Source organism: Moschus berezovskii, chromosome 9 (genome assembly GCF_049115385.1).
Source record: "Moschus berezovskii isolate FMDL1 chromosome 9, NW_MosBer_1.0, whole genome shotgun sequence".
NCBI classification, from domain to species: domain Eukaryota; kingdom Metazoa; phylum Chordata; class Mammalia; order Artiodactyla; family Moschidae; genus Moschus; species Moschus berezovskii.
This window is the reverse complement of record NC_142468.1, coordinates 99984583-100003970: the sequence shown is the minus strand read 5'-3', so window position 1 is coordinate 100003970 and position 19388 is coordinate 99984583. Positions and strand designations below refer to the sequence as shown.

Sequence of the window (19388 nt, the reverse complement as noted above, 5' to 3'; positions counted from 1 at the left end):
AAAATCCATGTATTAATACTAAAAGTAATCAGAAAAACTATCATATTTGTCCAAGATAATACCCACAGGTGGAAACAAAAAAAGTATTTGCAGTAGATATGGTCAGAAAAACTAACGTTTCTTTATGTTTATACCCTCCAATGTCCAAATCGTCCCATTAAATAGTTACAAGTACAAATGTTTAAACATTGCTGTAGTTTAAAAACGGAATAAAACTCTCACCTTAAGACCAAAAGTTATCTCTTTGAAAGTCCTCCTGGGCAACTGGAGAGTACTATGCTTCAAGGGTGGGTAGAGGGATCTAAAAAAAGGTAGGAAAAGGAATCAGAAAATGTGCTTGGAAAGCTACTAAAGACAGCTTGGAATATCCATCACAGTTCTGCCTTAATTGAGCCCCAATATTTTAATGACTCAGCTGAACTTATTAGCTGAAAAAGGAACAGAAATATTTTGTATAAAACTCAACATGTCACAAATATCCTACTGTTGCAACTTACTAGATGTTGAATGTGTATTTATATCTTTCATTAAGATTCAACTCACACATCACTTCCACCAGAAAAACCTTTCTGATATCCCAGGTTCAACTATGTGTCCCTCTGTAATGCATCTAGAATACACCAGGTCACATTCCTTCATTGTAGTTGCAGATGCTTTGAGGTAAGTCTTATTATGTGTTTGCGTCTCTTTCCTTAGACTACAAACCCTTTGAAGATAAGGACACTATTTCTCATTTTTATCCCGAGCATCAGCATGTTAACTAACTAGTAAGCAGGTAGTGAAAGCAGCAGTTTCTGGAAATGGATGAGTGAACTAGTTCTTGATCAGTCCTCACTAGATTTAAATGTTTTAGTCACAAAGCTAACTGGTTATTTACATTTTTAATATTTAAGAAACTGTTTTTAAAACTACATTTTGATTTGTGCTTTTATTACAAAATAATGCACACTTGTCATAAATTTTTCAAATAATACATACGAGTGTAAAATTAAGGGTAAGTGTTCCCTCCTTTTTTCTCACAATCCCATTTCCTACAAATAACAAGTTTAATACTGGTCAGTTTCTAACATACATAAGCATGCAAATGCATACACATATAATGGTTTTAATTTCTTTAATTATATTACATAAATATTTTTAATTCTCTTAAAATTTTATAACTTTCTAATCAAATGAATACAAGCATATATGCCTCATAACTTAATATTGTCTTCTTTGTGAATAAACAGTAGGGCTTTCCTGGTAACTCAGATGGTAAAGAATCTGTGCAATGTGGGAGACCCAGGTTCAATCCCTGGGTCGGGAAGATCCTCTGGAGAAGGAAATGGCAACCCACTCCAGTATTCTTGCCTGGAGAATTCCATGGACAGAAGAATCTGGTGGGCTACAGTTACATTAATTTTTCCCCTATTGCTAGATTCATTTTTAAACTGCCTTTTTCTCATATAGGTTCAAGATAAACCAATACAATATTGTAAAGTAAAATTAATTAATTAAAAATAAATAATTTAAAAAATGATGAATAAAAAATGAGACAAAAAATAAAAACAAGGAAGGATCCTTCCTTCTAGAAAGGATCTTGTTAGAGATAATAAATCTATCACAATCCATTTTTAAATTATATGATATGCCATGCATACATAAACATCTATGTAATGTATAAAGAATTTTATAAGTTTAAATATGAAATTCAGAAATATCTGTGAATTTCTTTATTCACAGTAGAAAAACATGGAATATTATCAACATTTTATTGGCATCCTATGAGCCTGTCACCAAAATCAATCTCCCTATGCAACAAAGGGGGAAAGAGAATTTTTGTGTTAATTCTCTTGGTTTTCTTTAGCTTTACCACTCATCTCTCAATAAAAATGATAGAGTAGGAAACTCCAAAGAAATATTCCTCTACAGAGAAACTAAAAATACAGGCAAAAAATTATCAGAATCAGCTTTATTAAAATTCAGAAGATATTCAAAAATTTGCAGCAGCCAAATGAATACTCATCAAAAAAAAAAAAAGGCAAACAAAACATAGTAGGAGAACCTTGTGACATTTTAGCTTACCTTCAGCACTTCCCCTTTGCCCAGATCGTCTCAGTTCAGAAGCATTTTAAAGATAGCAGGCCATATTCCTAGAAGGGATTCCTGGTTCCAGAGGAAACAGAATGGACCTCATTCTCAAAAGTTTCCTGTTTGTTTTGACCTATCTAGGGGTTCCCTAAAACATTTCAACAGTGGGTTTGCCTTCACTTCACCTAACTTAGAATTCTTGCAGAGAAGCAACCACATAGAGGATATTCCTCAAAAACACAAAAAAGCAAATTAACCAACCACTGCCACCTAGGGCAAAGGATATCAGTTGAGACAAATATTAGACATACTAGGGCTTTCATGGTGGTCTAGTGGTTAAGAAGTCACCTTGCAGTGCAGGGGACACCTGTTTGACCCCTAGTAGGGAAGATTTCAAATGCCGCGGAGCAACTAAGGCCACGCTCAGCAACAAGAGAGGCCATCACAATGAGAAGCCCAGGCATCACTAAGAGTAGCCCCCGCTTACCACAACTAGAGAAAGCCCATGCACAGCAATGAAGACTCAGTTCAGTTCAGTCGCTCAGTTGTGTCCGACTCTCCGCGACCCCATGAATCACAGCACGCCAGGCCTCCCTGTCCATCACCAACTCCCGGAGTTCACTCAAACTCATGTCCACAGAGTCGGTGATGCCATCCAGCCGTCTCATTCTCCGTCGTCCCCTTCTCCTCCCGCCCCCAACCTTTCCCAGGATCAGAGTCTTTTCCAGTGAGTCAACTCGTCGCATGAGGTGGCCAAAGTATTGCAGTTTCAGCTTTAGCATCAGTCCTTCCAATGAACACCCAGGATCGATCTCCCTTAGAATGGACTGGTTGGATCTCCTTGCGGTACAAGGGACTCTCAAGAGTCTTCTCCAACACCACAGTTCAAAAGCATCAATTCTTCAGCGATCAGCTTTCTTCAGAGTCCAACTCACATCCATACATGACCACGGGAAAAACCATAGCCTTGACTAGACGGACCTTTGTTGGCAAAGTAATGAAGACTCAGCACAACCAAAAATAAAATAAATGAATGTTATTTAAAAAAATAATAGCTGAAAACTTCCCAACCTAGGAAAGATCTAGTCATCCAGGTACATGAAACCAATAGGTCCCAACAGATTCAACTCAGAGAGGAATTTATCCATTCACCTATTGATGGACATTGGGTTGTTTCCAATTATTGGTCATTAGAAGTAAACTGTGTACAAGTCTTTTGGGGGGATATCCATCTTTTCTTTTGGGTAAAAAACTAAGGGTGAAATTGCTTTACGAAATGGGACATGCATGCTTAACTTTGTAAGAAGCTGTCAAACTGATCCAGAAATTTCCTTTATATCTAAAGAAAGCAAAACACTAATTCTAAAAGATTTACATACAAAGGAGGCAAGAATATTAAATGGAGAAAAGACAATCTCTTTAACAAGTGGTGCTGAGAAAACTGGTCAACCACTTGTAAAAGAATGAAACTAGAACACTCCCTAAAACCATACACAAAAATATACTCAAAATGGATAAAAGATCTAAATGTAAGACCAGAAACTATAAAAATCCTAGAGAAGAACATAGGCAAAACACTCTCCAACATAAATCACAGCAGGATCCTCCATGACCCACCTCCCAGAATATTGGAAATAAAAGCAAAAATAAACAAATGGGACCTAATTAAAGTTAAAAGCTTCTGCATAGCAAAGGAAACTATAAGCAAGGTGAAAAGACAGCCTTCAGAATATGAGAAAATAATAGCAAATGAAGCAACTGACAAAGAATTAATCTCAAACATATACAAGCAGCTCCTGCAGCTCAATTCCAGAAAAATAAACGACCCAGTCAAAAAATAGGCCAGAGAACTAAACAGACATTTCTCCAAAGAAGACATACAGATGGCTAACAAACACATGAAAAGATGCTCAACATCACTCATAATCAGTGAAATGCAAATCAAAACCACAATGAGGTACCATTTCACACCAGTCAGAATGGCTGCCATCCAAAAGTCTACAAGAAATAAATGCTGGAGAGGGTGTGGAGAAAAGAGAACCCTCTTACACTGTTGGTGGGAATGCAAACTCGTACAGCCACTATGGAGAACAGTGTGGAGATTCCTTCAAAAACTGGAAATAGAACGGCCATACGACCCAGCAATCCCACTGATGGGCATACACACCAAGGAAACCAGAATTGAAAGAGACACATGTACTCCAATGTTCACTGCAGCACTGTTTATAATAGCCAGGACATGGAAGCAACCTAGATGTCCATCTGCAGACGAATGAATAAGAAAGCTTTGGTGCATATACACAATGGAGTATTACCCAGCCATTAAAAAGAATACATTTGAATCAGTTCTAATGAGGTGGATGAAACTGGAGCCTATTATACAGAGTGAAGTAAGCCAGAAAGAAAAACACCAATACAGTATACTAACGTATATAAGGGAGAAGGCAATTGGTAATGATAACCCTGTATACGAGACAGCAAAAGAGACACAGATGTATTGAACAGTCTTTTGGACTCTGTGGGAGAGGGCGAGGGTGGGATGATTTGGGAGAATGGCATTGAAACATGTATATCATCAAATGTGAAACGAATCGCCAGTCCAGGTTTGATGCATGATACAGGATGCTCAGGGCTGGTGCACTGGGATGACCCAGAGGGATGATATGGGGAGGGAGGTGGGAGGGGAGTTCAAGATGGGAAACACATGTACACCCGGGGCAGATTCATGTTAATGTATGGCAAAACCAATACCATATTGTAAAGTTAAAAAAAAATCAAATCAAATCAAAATAAAAAATAAAAGACTCATGTACCCCAATCAGAGCAGCATTATTTACAATAACCAACATGTGGAAGCAGACATGAGCACCCATCAACAGATGAATGAATAAAGAAGATGTGATACACACACACATGCACACATGCACAATGAAATACCACCGAGCCACAAAGAAAATGAAATTTTGCCATGTTCAACATCGTGTATGGATCTGGAGGATATTAGGCTTAGTGAAACAAGTCAAGACAGAGAAAGACAAATACTATATGTTATCATTTATATGTGAAGCCTAAAAATAAAAGAAAAATGAAGAACACAACAGAAGCAGACTCATAAACACATAGAACAAACTACAGTAGTGGTTGTCAGTGGGAGAGGGAAGAGGGGAGGGGCCAGATAGAGGCAGGGCACAAACTTCTGTGTATGAGATAAATAAGCTACAAGGATATATTGTGCAGCACAGGAATTATAGCCAACATTTTATAATAACTTTAAATGAGGGATAATCTCTTTTACACCTGAAACATAATTTTGTGAATAATTTCTAAACCTCAGTTTTTTAATTTTTTATTTTATATTGGAGTATAGTTGATTTACCGGAGAAGGCAATGGCAAGCCACTCCAGTACTATTGCCTAGAAAATCCCATGGATGGAGGAGCCTGGTTGGCTGTAGTCTGTGGGGTCGCTAAGGGTCGGACACGACTGAGCGACTTCACTTTCACTTTTCACTTTCACACATTGGAGAAGGAAATGGCAACCCACTCCAGCGTTCTTGCCTGGAGAATCCCAGGGATGGGGGAGCCTGGTGGGCTTCCGTCTATGGGGTCACACAGAGTTGGACACGACTGAAGTGACTTAGCAGCAGCAGCAGCAGCATAGTTGATTTACAGTGCTGTTAGTTTCAGATATACAGCAAAGTGATTCAGTTATGCATATACATATATCCATTCTTTTTCAGATTCGCTTTCCATATAGGTTATTATAGAACATTGAGTAGAGGTCCCTGTGCTACACAGTAGGTCCTTGTTGATCACCTATTTTATATATAGTAAATGGCAACCCACTCCAGTGTTCTTGCCTGGAGAATCCCAGGGATGGCGGAGCCTGGTGGGCTGCCGTCTCTGGGGTCGCACAGAGTCGGACACGACTGAAGCGACTTAGCAGCAGCAGTAGCAGTGTGTACACACTAATCCAAAATTCCTAATTTATCCCTTCCCCTCCCCCCCGTTTCTCCTTTGACAACAATAAGTTTTCAAAGTCTGTAAGTCTGTTACTGTTTTGTAAATAAGTTCATTTGTATCATTTTTTAAATTCCATATAAAAGTGGTGTCATATGATATGTCTCTATCTGACTTACTTCACTTAGTATAATAATCTCTACATCTATCCGTGCTGCTGTAAATGGCATTATTTTGTTCTTATTTATGGCTGAGTAACATTCTATTGTTTACATGTACCACATCTTCTTCATCCATTCCTCTCTTGATGGACATTTATGTTACTTCCATGTCCTGGTTATTGTAAATAGTGCTGCATAGAGCATTGGTTACATGTATCTTTCTGATTTATGGTTTTCTCTGGATATATTCCCAGGAGTGAGACTGCTGAATCGTATGGCGGTGGTGGTAGTGGTTTAATCTCTAAGTTGTGTCTGACTCTTGCAAACCCATGGACTGTAGCCTACCAGGCTCCTCTCTCCATGGGATTTCCCAGGCAAGAAAACTGGAGTGAGTTGCCAGAGGATCTTTGCAATCCAAGGATCAAACTCCAATCTCCTGCATTGCAGGCAGATTCTTTACTGACTGAGCCACCAAGGAAGCTGAATCATATAGTAGTACTATTTTTAGTTTTTTTTTAAGGAACCTCCATACTGTTCTCCATAGTGGTTGTACCAATTTACATTCCCACAAACAGTGTAAGAAGGTTCCTTTTTCTCCACATCAATACTGGTTTCCAACCCATGAACAAGTTATATTTTTACATTGATTTATCTTTCATGTCCCACAGCAATGTTTTTGGTTTCCATTGTATAGGTCTTTCATATCTTTTATCAGGTTTACCTTTGTCAATGGAATTTTCCAGGTAAGAATACTCAGGTGGGTTGCAATTTCCTACTCCAAAATTCTTAATTTCTCATAACTATTATTTTTTCATATCTTTTATCAAGGTTATCTCTTTAATATTTGTGAAGCCACTGTAAATGGCATTTTAATATAACAATTCTGTTTGTCACTAGTACCTGTATATAGAATATAAGATATTTTTGTATAAGATTCTTTGATCTTAAAATCCTGCAAAATTCTTGTTGACTTGAAACAAATAGACTGCCAGATATTTCTCCACGAAAAAAAAAAGTTTATTCAGAATCAGCCTAGAATTGCGATTCAGTGTCTGCAATCATGATGACCCACATCAGCTGCCGACATGGTCAAGGGAAGGAGAAGGCTACAGAAAACAGAGTCCATGATTTTTCATGGGCTGAGTGCTTGCCAGGATAGAAGAGGAGCTTATCTTGTTGCTGGGCTCTACTACTGTGGCAGGGCAAGAAAGTTTCCTTTCTGGTTGCCTAACTCTGTTTCATTGGAGTTTATGTTCATTAATAGTTTACACTCACTTATTAATTCTAGTAACCTTTTTTGTAGATTTCATTGAATTTTCTATATAGATTGTCATTTCATAGCCAATGAAAAACAATATACTTCTATCAATGTAGGTGCCATTTATTTCATTTCTTTGTGTGATTGCACTAACACTCCCAATACATTGTTGAATAGAAGTGATAAAAACAGACATTTTGCCTTATTTCTGAGTTTATGGGACAAGCTTTCAATTTCACCATTAAGTATTAATATAATGTTAGCTATTAGGTTTTTGAAAATGCTCTTTGCAGGTCAAAGAAGTTTCTGCCTATCCAAGTGTGCTTATTAAGCTTTAATTGCTTATTATCTGACTCTCTGACAAGAAAGACAAAGGCAGGGACCTGATCTTCTACACCGATACAAGCCCAGTGCACATAAGGCGGTAAATAATTGTCTTTAAATGAATGAATGAAATGTATCAACCCCAGATGCCAGATGCCAAGTGATTTTTTTTTTAACATTTTCAGTCGGATTTTGTTAAAAAGAAAAAAAAAGCAGCAGATCAACATTATGATTCAAGAACCTAATCTAAATATGCACTTGACAATGAAGCACATCTGCACATGGAGTGAAAAAAGTTTTCCAAAAACCCATCAAACATACCATCTCCAAATACCCAAATTATAAATCACTTCTGCAGGCCTTTTGTTGAGTGGAATCATAAACAAAGAACAGAAGATTTATTGCTGTGAAAACAAATCTGTAGTACAATAGTATGAATCTTGGGTGTGTAAAGCATAATCAGTTGAATCAAGTTAGGAAGTTGAAACTCTAATTAGAAATGTATGTGTGTGAGGAAAGCCTGTAAGCCAGTTGACCCACGAACAGCTGAGATATCTAATTTGTTCAGTAAGACCAGACACCACTTTAAATCCCCATTTTTTGAAGGCAATTAAAAATTACAATTCCAACAGCCCACAAACAAAAAAAACAAAAAAAACTGTAGAAAGCAATTAAAACTACATTCAAAGAGCCACTTTTTTCAGCTAAATTTCAGCACTCCAAAGGAAAAAAAATCCATGACTATCATAGATGAAAACAGAAGGAATGTTGTTGGAATCAGTTATTTTTCCCCACTGAGGTATAAAATCTACAGAGAAATTTGATACTATATTATAACAAATTGTACTTCTCATAATTCTGTTTTAACTTCCTTTAAATCTTATTTAGTATAGTTTGTTTTTTAAATTGTGAAAATGTTTTCATGCTTCTGAATCTGGTTCCAGTAGTTTTTCATTTATATTTATATCAGTATTTAATATACTGTCTACTAGTTCTAATCAGAAAAAATTCTTAGACATCTCTTCATTATGACAGCACATTCAGCAAGAATCACTGATGCGCAAGCAAACCATAAAAGTGCAGCTCTCTGGAAAGCACAGTTCATAGATTGTTTCAGTCTGAGTATTCTTTATGATGATCCTTGAACCACTCTTTCAATCTTGTAAACATCAGTGTGCACAGTCTCGCTACTATGTAGCTGCATGTCCTTGGACAGGAAGGCTGGTCCACATCTAGTAAAAGTGAGGGCAGTCTAAAGTTTTAATGGCTGATATGGTTTTTCCAGTGGTCATGTATGGATGTGAGAGTCGGACTGTGAAGAAAGCTGATCACCGAAGAATGGATGTGGTGCTGGAGAAGACTCTTGAGAGTCTTGCAGTCCTTGGACTGCAAGGAGATCCAACCAGTCCATTCTAAAGGAGATCAGTCCTGGGTGTTCATTGGAAGGACTGATGCTAAAGCTGAAACTCCAATACTTTGGCCACCTCATGCGATGAGTTGACTCACTGGAAAAGACTCTGATGCTGGGAGGGATTGGGGGCGGGAGGAGAAGGGGACGACAGAGAATGAGATGGCTGGATGGCATCACCGACTCGATGGACATGAGTTTGAGTGAACTCTGGGAGTTGGTGATGGACAGGGAGGCCTGGGTGCTATGATTCATGGGGTCGCAAAGAGTCGGACACGACTGAGAGACTGAACTGAACTGAACTGAAATCTTACATCCTGCAGGAAGAAAGCACTTCTCCTTTTTTTGCTACTTAAGAATGTGGCAGAAATGTATGCTGAGGTATCCCAGTCAATCCTTATGTTTTCCTTTTTTTTGCACATTTGGTCTCAGAATATTTCTGGAAGGGTGACATTCCAAAGAAGCCGCTGCTGGAACCGGCTTCCATTGCAGTCTTTGATGCTGGGTACATGGCTGTCCCCGTCTGAGGCCAAGCACTGGTTACTATTTCACATGCCACAGGGTCAATTTCACTGGGTCATACTCCCAAAGCTGGTTGCCTTTTAGATGGTGGCATTTGAGCATTGTGACTGGGTCATTAAGTTTGGAGACATCCAAGCAAAGGTCATCTGTTCTAATTTCTTTGTTGGCAGTGTAAGAGAAAAGCTGATTACCTCCCATACCATGACAGTTAAATCCCAGCTTTTTCAATCTCTTTAGCCATGTTATCTAGGCTCTGATTTGTTTCCACATTCTGTATCTCTCTCAAAGAGAAATAGTGATGGGAAATCTGAGAATCAGGATAAATATTCTCTAGGTACAAAGAGAATGGTCTGCATTCGAGTTTGTACCTTAGACCAAGTCTTGATGATATAGGTCCATAATCTACCTTTGTAACACCTGGGGAAATTATATAGAAGAAATTCTTGAATGCATCCATCCACACGTCTGCAAGTCATCTGTTATTTTTATTGATACTCTGCCTCCTGGAAACATGTAGGGTGTAGCTTTCCGAAACACATGTCCAACATGTGAGCAAGTAACAGTCACCAAAGTTCTTCCACACTGCCAAATCCTAAAGGAAATTTCTAGGTTTTCTCCTCCCCAAATATCCATTCCAGCACCATATGTTCCAATTTCCTGAAACTAACCTCTGTCTATAGAGAAAAGGCCTCCTGCCATTGTACATGTTCTCACAGGAAGTCTGATCACCTTTCCCTCTGTCCATTTCTCTTTGGGGGACGGGATACCAGCGAAAGTGGAGCTTCCAGTTGAATCCACCATAGGTCATGTCAGAACCTGCCATGTACTGAAAAGCACCATCCCTGATCACATCTATGATAGAACAGACCACTGTCTTCCTGTCATGTTTGATCCTGCCTAAGAGAGGCTCCTTTATCGAGCCCATCTTTGCATGAAATGTCCCCTTGGAATCTCTAATTTTCTTGAAGAGATCTCTTGTTTTTCCTATTCTGTTGTTTTTCTCTATTTCTTTGCATTAATCACTGAGGAAGTCTTTCTTATCTCTCCTTGCTATTCTTTGGAACTCTGCATTCAGATGCTTATATCTTTCCTTTTCTCCTTTGCTTTTCGCCTCTCTTCTTTTCACAGCTATTTGTAAGACCTCCTCAGACAGCCATTTCGCTCTTTTGCATTTCTTTTCCATGGGGATGGTCTTGGTCCCTGTCTCCTGTACAATGTCACGAACCTCCATCCAGAGTTCATCAGGCACTCTATCAATCAGATCTAGTCCCTTAAATCTATTTCTCACTTCCACTGTATAATCATAAGGGATTTGATTGAGGTCATATCTGAATGGTCTAGTGGTTTTCCCTACTTTCTTCAATTTAAGTCTGAATTTCGCAATAAGGAGTTCATGATCTGAGCCACAGTCAGCTCCTGGTCTTGTTTTCGCTAACTGTATACAGCTTCTCCATCTTTGGTTGCAAAGAATAGAATCAATCTGATTTCGGTGTTGACCATCTGGTGATGTCCATGTGTAGAGTCTTCTCTTGTGTTGTTGGAAGAGGGTGTTTGCTATGACCAGTGCATTCTCTTGACAAAACTCTATTAGCCTTTGCCCTGCTTCATTCCGTGCTCCAAGGCCAAATTTGCCAGTTACTCCAGGTGTTTCTTCACTTCCTACTTTTGCATTCCAGTCCCCTATAATGAAAAGGACATCTTTTTTGGGTGTTAGTTCTAAAAGGTCTTGTAGATCTTCATAGAACCGATTAACTTCGGCTTCTTCAGCATTACTGGTTGGGGCATAGGCCTGGATTACTGTAATATTGAATGGTTTGCCTTGGAAACGAACAGAAATCATTCTGTCATTTTTAAGATTGCATCCAAGTACTGCATTTCGGACTCTTTTGTTGACCATGATGGCTACTCCATTTCTTCTAAGGGATTCCTGCCCACAGTAGTAGATATAATGGTCATCTGAGTTAAATTCACCCATTCCAGTCCATTTTAATTCACTGATTCCTAGAATGTCGACGTTCACTCTTGCCATCTCCTGTTTGACCACTTCCAATTTGCGTTGATTCATGGACCTAACATTCCAGGTTCCTATGCAATATTGCTCTTTACAGCACCGGACCTTGCTTCTATCACTGGTCACATCCACAGCTGGGTATTGGTTTTGCTTTTGCTCCATCCCTTTATTCCTTCTAGAGTTATTTCTCCACTGATCTCCAGTAGCATACTGGGCACCTACCGACCTGGGGAATTCCTCATTCAGTATCCTATCATTTTGGCCTTTGTTACTGTTCATGGACCTAACAGAAGCAGAAGATATTAAGAAGAGGTGGCAGGAATACACAGAAGAACTGTACAAAAAAGATCTTCACGACCAAGATAGTCACGATAACGTGATCACTGACCTAGAGCCAGACATCTTGGAATGTGAAGTCAAGTGGGCCTTAGAAAGCATCACTACTAACAAAGCTAGTGGAGGTGATGGAATTCCAGTTGAGCTATTTCAAGTCTTGAAAGATGATGCTGTGAAAGTGCTGCACTCAATATGCCAGCAGATTTGGAAAACTCAGCAGTGGCCACAGGACTGGAAGAGGTCAGTCTTCATTCCAATCCCAAAGAAAGGCAATGCCAAAGAATGCTCAAACTACTGCACAGTTGCACTCATCTCACACGCTAGTAAAGTCATGCTCAAAAGTCTCCAAGCCAGGCTTCAGCAGTATGTAAACCGTGAACTCCCAGATGTTCAAGCAGGTTTTAGAAAAGGCAGAGGCGCCAGAGATCAAATTGCCAACATCCGCTGGATCATGGAGAAAGCAAGAGAGTTCCAGAAAAACATCTATTTCTGCTTCATTGACTATACCAAAGCCTTTGACTGTGTCGATCACAATAAACTGTGGAACATTCTGAAAGAGATGGGAATCCCAGACCACCTGACCTGCCTCTTGAGAAACCTGTATGCAGGTTAGGAAGCAACACTTAGAACTGGACATGGAACAACAGACTGGTTCCAAATAGGAAAAGGTGTACGTTAAGGTTGTATATTGTCACCTTGCTTATTTAACTTATATGCAGAGTACATCATGAGGAACGCTGGGCTGGAAGAAGCACAAGCTGGAATCAAGATTGCTGGGAGAAATATCAATAACCTCAGATATGCAGATGAAACTACCATGATGGCAGAAAGTGAAGAGGAACTTAAAAGCCTCTTGATGAAAGTGAAAGAGGAGAGTGAAAGGGTTGGCTTGAAGCTCAACATTCAGAACACAAAGCTCATGGCATCTGGTCCCATCACTTCATGGGAAATAGATGGAAAAACAGTGGAAACAGTGTCAGACTTTATTTTTTAGGGCTCCAAAATCACTGCAGATGCTGATTGCAGCCATGAAATTAAAAGACGCTTGCTCCTTGGAAGGAAAGTTATGACCAACCTTGATAGTATGTTAAAAACCAGAGACATTACTTTGCCAACCAAGGTCCGTCTAGTCAAGGCAATGGTTTTTCCCGTGGTCATGTATGGATGTGAGAGTTGGACTGTGAAGAGGGCTGATCGCCGAAGAATCGATGCTTTTGAACTGTGGTGCTGGAGAAGACTCTTGAGAGTCCCTTATACTGCAAGGAGATCCAACCAGTCCATTCTAAAGGAGATCAATCCTGGATGTTCATTGGAGGGACTGATGCTAAAGCTGAAACTGCAATACTTTGGCCACCTCATGCGACGAGTTGACTCACTGGAAAAGACTCTGATGCTGGGAAAGGTTGGGGGCGGGAGGAGAAGGGGACGACAGAGAATGAGATGGCTGGATGGCATCACCGACTCTGTGGACATGAGTTTGAGTGAACTCCGGGAGTTGGTGATGGACAGGGAGGCCTGGCGTGCTGTGATTCATGGGGTCGCGGAGAGTCGGACACGACTGAGCGACTGAACTGAACTGAACTAAGAGAGGCTCCAGCCACCCTGCAGTGCACATCTAAAAAGGTATTCACTTTGCCTTAAGACACAGCAGTGCCTCTTAACCTAGCTCTGATCAATCCAGCACGTTGCTCCAGTTGAATGACGTGAACAGGTACTTTTAATTTTTTTTTTCCACATAACTCTCTGGAGGTCTTTTCAAAAAGTCTCTTTCACTGGCATCATCTACTAGAACAATATCTTCTAGCATGTGTCTTGGTAAGCGATTAATGATGCTATGAACAGTTTGCAGAAGTGTTCTCCAAGCCTCATTTGGGGAAAACAGTTGGTTGTAGGAAGGCTATCTGGATACACCTTTGTTTTACATCCTTCTAACCTAACACCTCGAGAGGGCAATGGCACCCCACTCCAGTACTCTTGCCTGGAAAATCCCATGGACAGGGGAGCCTGGTGGGCTGCAGTCCATGGGGTCAGGAAGAGTCGGACACGACTGAGCAACTTCACTTTCACTTTTCACTTTCATGCATTGGAGAAGGAAATGGCAACCCACTCCAGTGTTCTTACCTGGAGAATCCCAGGGATGGGGGAGCCTGGTGGGCTGCCATCTATGGGGTCACAGAGTCGGACACGACTGACGCAACTTAACAGCAGCAACCTAACATCTGGTAAAGATCTGTTGAGTGCAATCATCTCACTTGCCATTAAATTGAACTGATTGATTTTAAACATCTCTTTCATCTTTTCTTGATCCTCTTTAGGAATGACGACTGATTTCCCCATTTCTCCAGGATATTCATGAGGCTTTTGTACTGGATCTAAAACAACCCCAACAGGAAGTTCTCCCTCTTTTTTTTTCATCACATTTGTTGCATTCACTGATGTAAAGCAGCAGGAACATATCCAAGAGTACCCAAATCCAGAAGGTTGCTAGGACCATCTTTTAGTATGCAAATTTTCTCATGGCACTTTAAGTCAAAGGCAAAATTTTAAAATATATATATAAATATACAAAGATCATGAAAATTATTCCAATTCAGTTTCATCAGGAATCACTTTCATAACCCCGAAGTAGCTGTTCAAGTGAATTCACATCCCAAATCCGCATGTCTCACATCTCCAGCTCGCTCCGCAAGCTGCGGCGGCGGCAATACCTGCGCTCCTCTCCGGCCGCGGGCCGCCGCACCGCCTTCTCAGCCACTCAAGTCATTATTTTTGACCAAATGGTCAGGTCAAATTACCTGGACCTGTCATCAATTTCCTCTTCATTTGTCTTGTTTCAGCATCTTGAATATCACTGTCTTTTGCTCTCTGTCTGCTTTTACCTTTTCTGGGTGGTGCACTCAACACCTTCCTTCATGTGAAACTAACCCAATTTATATAGTCACTATATGCTGATCTTTTTTAAATGTAAGCCTACTTCCAGGTATATTAATTATCTTGCACAGTTAGAAAAGGTAAGAAAATGTACTCTATTTCTTATTTTTAAATTGAGGGTTTAAAAATAGAGGCAGGAAAAGAAACTTCTACTGCTACTGCATGAGTGTTTGAGTCATCTGTAGTATGCACCGTAACTTTTTACACTTTTCCCAACCAACATAAGATTTTATTTCCCTGTCATGTATTTATTTTAAATAGTGACTCTATAAGATTCATCTGTGAACTGGTGATAATTTAGGTGTACCAGAATTTCTTGAGTAACATTAAAATAAGGATATCCAGGGTCCACTTTAAAGATTCTTACTTAAGAAATTTGGCAAAAGGCTTGCAAATCTATATATTAAAAAAAAAAAATGCTCCCAAAGTAATAATGAAACATATTTAGGAGATAGTGCTTTCAGTTCAGTTCAGTCACTCAGTCATGTCCGACTCTTTGCGACCCCATGAATCACAGCACGCCGGGCCTCCCTGTCCATCACCAACTCCCGGAGTTCACTCAAACTCATGTCCATCGAGTCGGTGATGCCATCCAGCCATCTCATTCTCTGTCATCCCCTTCTCCTCCCGCTGCCAATCCCTCCCAGCATCAGAGTCTTTTCCAGTGAGTCAACTCGTCGTATGAGGTGGCCAAAGTATTGGAGTTTCAGCTTTAGCATCAGTCCTTCCAATGAACACCCAGGACTGATCTCCTTTAGAATGGACTGGTTGGATCTCCTTGCAGTCCAAGGGACTCTCAAGAGTCTTCTCCAACACCACAGTTCAAAAGCATCCATTCTTCGGTGATCAGCTTTCTTCACAGTCCAATTCTCACCATTATTAATCTTTTGGATGTCAATTAAGTAAAAATTTTGGCTCGATTTTTCTAATTTGCACTTTTCTGGGTAAAAAGGTGTGAATGCTCTACTCTTCTGCAGGAGTAGAACAGAGAGAACAGACATCTTTAGGTCAGAAAACTCAAGTGTAAGAATGGATGCACTTAATAGAGGTCAAAAATGCATGAGGTCAGGAACCAGGGAGGTCAGGAACCAGGTAGGTCATCACCAATAAAAGTGCAAGTGCTTCCTGGAGACCAGGTTAGAAGAGTCTACTGTCCACATATCCAGGACATTTAATTCAAATTACCATCCACTAACTCTGACTTAGCAACAAGGTCTGATTTAGTTTAGTGTACTAATTTTATTATTGAATAGGCAGCAATATATCATTTTGAGTCTACATCTCTAGGTACAAATGAATAAAGACCTATTTTTAAATGGAGAATAGAAGTGAGTAAAAATAATCATTCTGATCTTGATCCACTCATGGTCTCTAACTCCCTTTGACTAATTTTTGTGCACTTCTGAATTTTTCTCAATGCAGCCTTCATGTCCTTGTTCCGGAGACTATAGATCAGTGGATTTACAAGTGGAGTAAAGGAGGAGTAGAACAAGGTTACAATCTTCTGTATCCCAGCTGGATTTCCAGAAGTTGGGCTGATGTACATGACCATGAGGGTTCCATAAAACAATGACACGACTACCAAGTGGGAACCACAGGTGGAGAAGGATTTACGTTTGCCAGCAGCTGAAGGGACACGCAACACTGCTCTGAGAACCAGGGTATAAGACCCAAGAATGAAAAAGAAGGTGATAAAGATTATAAGAGAGCTCAATATAGAACAGGAAAGCTCAATTCCAGGGGCAGGGATGCAGGACAGGGCCAGAAGGGGACCAGGGTCACAGACAAAATGGTCAATGGTATTGGGGCCACAAAAGGGGAGTTGGGTGATGAAATAGATAGGGACTGGATAGCAGAGGAAGGCTGTTACCCAGCAGAGGCCCACCAAGTTCATGCAGAGACGGCTGCTCATGATGGTAGGATAGTGGAGAGGTCGGCAGATGGCCAAGTATCGATCAAAAGCCATGAGGGGCAGTAAGAAGGTCTCGGTGGTGCCCATGAAGAAGAAGAAGTAGAACTGGAGGAAGCAGGCAGTGAAAGAGATGGTTTTGGTCTCAGACAGGAAGTTCCTTAACATATTGGGAACAGTGGTGTTGATGTAACACATCTCCAGGAACGAGAAGTTGGCCAACAGAGTGTACATGGGAGTGTGGAGTCTGTGATCCAGCTTCACTGCAAAGACAATGGCCCCATTCCCCATCAGTGTCAGGATGTAGGACGCAGAGAAGAGCACAGAGAGGAGGACTCGAGCCTCTAGAGCAGGGAAAGCTCAGGAGTATGAATTCAGTCACTGTGCTGACTCCTGACACATTCATGGCTTCCTAAGAGGTGGAGAGGAAAAAATGAGCCACAGAGATGACTTTATTCTTCAATCCTCAGGAATATTTCCCCTTCAGTAGGGTCTAAAGCCCTCAAGATCCTATTATTTTATTAAATAAATAATAAGCTAACTATACTACTGAAGACTGTCAAACTTTAAGAATGCTTGATATGATCTGACTTTGAATTTCAGACTTTCTCATTCTTCTTTCAGTATTTTCTCAGATACAGCGATGACAGGATCTTATTCAATAAGCAGCTTGCAGGTTAGTGACAATACTTACAAATGAAAGTAAGTATGATAATCATGTATTTTTATCTATAGAATAAAATATAAAAGATTCTTAATATTGGACACAGAATTTCAATTTCTCAGATTTTTGGAATTACAGACACAAATGATAGAAATTGGAAGAGAGAATAAAAGGTAACATAAGACACTGAAAACTTTATGCATTTCATATTTATTTTGGATCAGTGTTGCTACCGTAAGTGTTGACATCTTAACACAATCTGATAACCAAGACAAAAAATGTCAGTGTGCTATCCTTTCTTCAGTATTCATCATTGTTTGTAGTTCAAGAAAAGTTTGAAGTCCAGATACCTACATAAAGACTTCCATCTGGTCTCATCTTTTACTTATTGAATTAAAATATTTCTTTAAAACTTTGGTCTAAGTTAAAACTTTATTTACAATTTTTTTTTTTTTTAACGTGAGCAATGTATCTGGTGTATCACTTAAGGATTTTTGAGGTTTTTGCCTGAGGTGTCAGAATTCCTAGAAAGTCCCCTATTCTGGGTTAGGGACAGTTTCAGAAAATAACAAATACTCACAATGCTATTATCAGTAGTTTGGTCATATTCATTTGTTTTCTGAATCCCCTCTGTTAGTGAGGGTCAGTTATTAGTTGCGCCAAAGTGACCAGACGTGACATGACTGAGTCATGATGCTTATTTAGGAAAATAGACACACAAAATACAGACCCAGACACTTAATAAAATTTTCCATCTAAGAATGTTTATTAGTGTTTTAGTTATAACACTGATCACTTTCCAGATCACATAAAGTTAGAGCTTTAAGAATAATCTTGATGATTGCGATTAGTGACACAATGCATGAGAGAAATTCACAATTTTTCATATCACACTGCAAGGCTTCTCTTCAGTCTGTGAATAGATCATATATGGCAGAGCAATGCTGTGAAGAATTCCCTGAAGCAGGAATTGAGAGTTAGAAGCCAAAGTAACCTTGAGAAAAGGGTGAAAATAGCAAGAAGTATTTGGTGCTAACATGCAGGAGGATTCCAATGGCTTTAGAAACCATGTGGGAGTGAACTCACCAATCTGGGTTGCTCAATCATCACCTTGCTCTCCCTCCTTACAGCAGAGATCACAGGATCTGTGGCAGAGCCAAACATAGCTAAAATCAGGGAGGGCTTAAATGGAGGGCTTCTCCTAACTGTTTTGCCAGTTATTTCCAGATGTCACTTTGCTAACAACTTTTTTCCCCGCAAAGGTTCTGACTGGGTACAACTACTTGATTAATAAGGACAAAATTTACATATGGTTGAGGTTCCTTCCTCATCTTCAGCTCTCTCATTTCCCTTTTTCCCAGCCCTCTTAGTTGCAAGGATGAGTGTCTTTACATTAATTCATATATCTTGAGGTGTCACTATTTTTACGGTCACACAAAAGAAGGCAAGCTAAAAGGCACACTTAGAATTGTCTTATACTTGTACCTCTTCTGAACCCATTTCCTTACAGAATTCACGAGTTGGACTTCTCATCTTCTGTTTTTGCTGCAGCAAAAGGCAGCCAAGACGAAGGGCATGCCATGCTTGGGAGCCAACAGCCCAGAGAGGGAGTTAACCTTGCTGGACACTGATGCTGGTTTGGAGAGAAATTGGCATATTTGCTTCACAAGAAAGACTTCTCTATGTTGCTCTGAAACCTATTATATTCCTCCAAAGGGTTATAGTCTTCTATGAATTCGAAAAGTGCTAATTTATGAGGCAGGATTGTCAATAACATTCTAAATACTCCCTTCCCTCAGGAGTCCATTAATTGGGGCCTTTGAAACCCAGTTTCTC

At 39.8% G+C, this 19388-nt stretch overlaps 2 pseudogenes; both read right to left on the bottom strand.

Annotated features, from left to right (window-relative positions):
• Window positions 1-9607: 9607 nt before the first annotated feature.
• LOC129563497 (polypeptide N-acetylgalactosaminyltransferase 1 pseudogene) lies at window positions 9608-14566 on the bottom strand (annotated as a pseudogene).
• A 1755-nt stretch (window positions 14567-16321) lies between these two features.
• Window positions 16322-17294, bottom strand: LOC129563495 (olfactory receptor 11H6-like; annotated as a pseudogene).
• Window positions 17295-19388: the final 2094 nt, after the last annotated feature.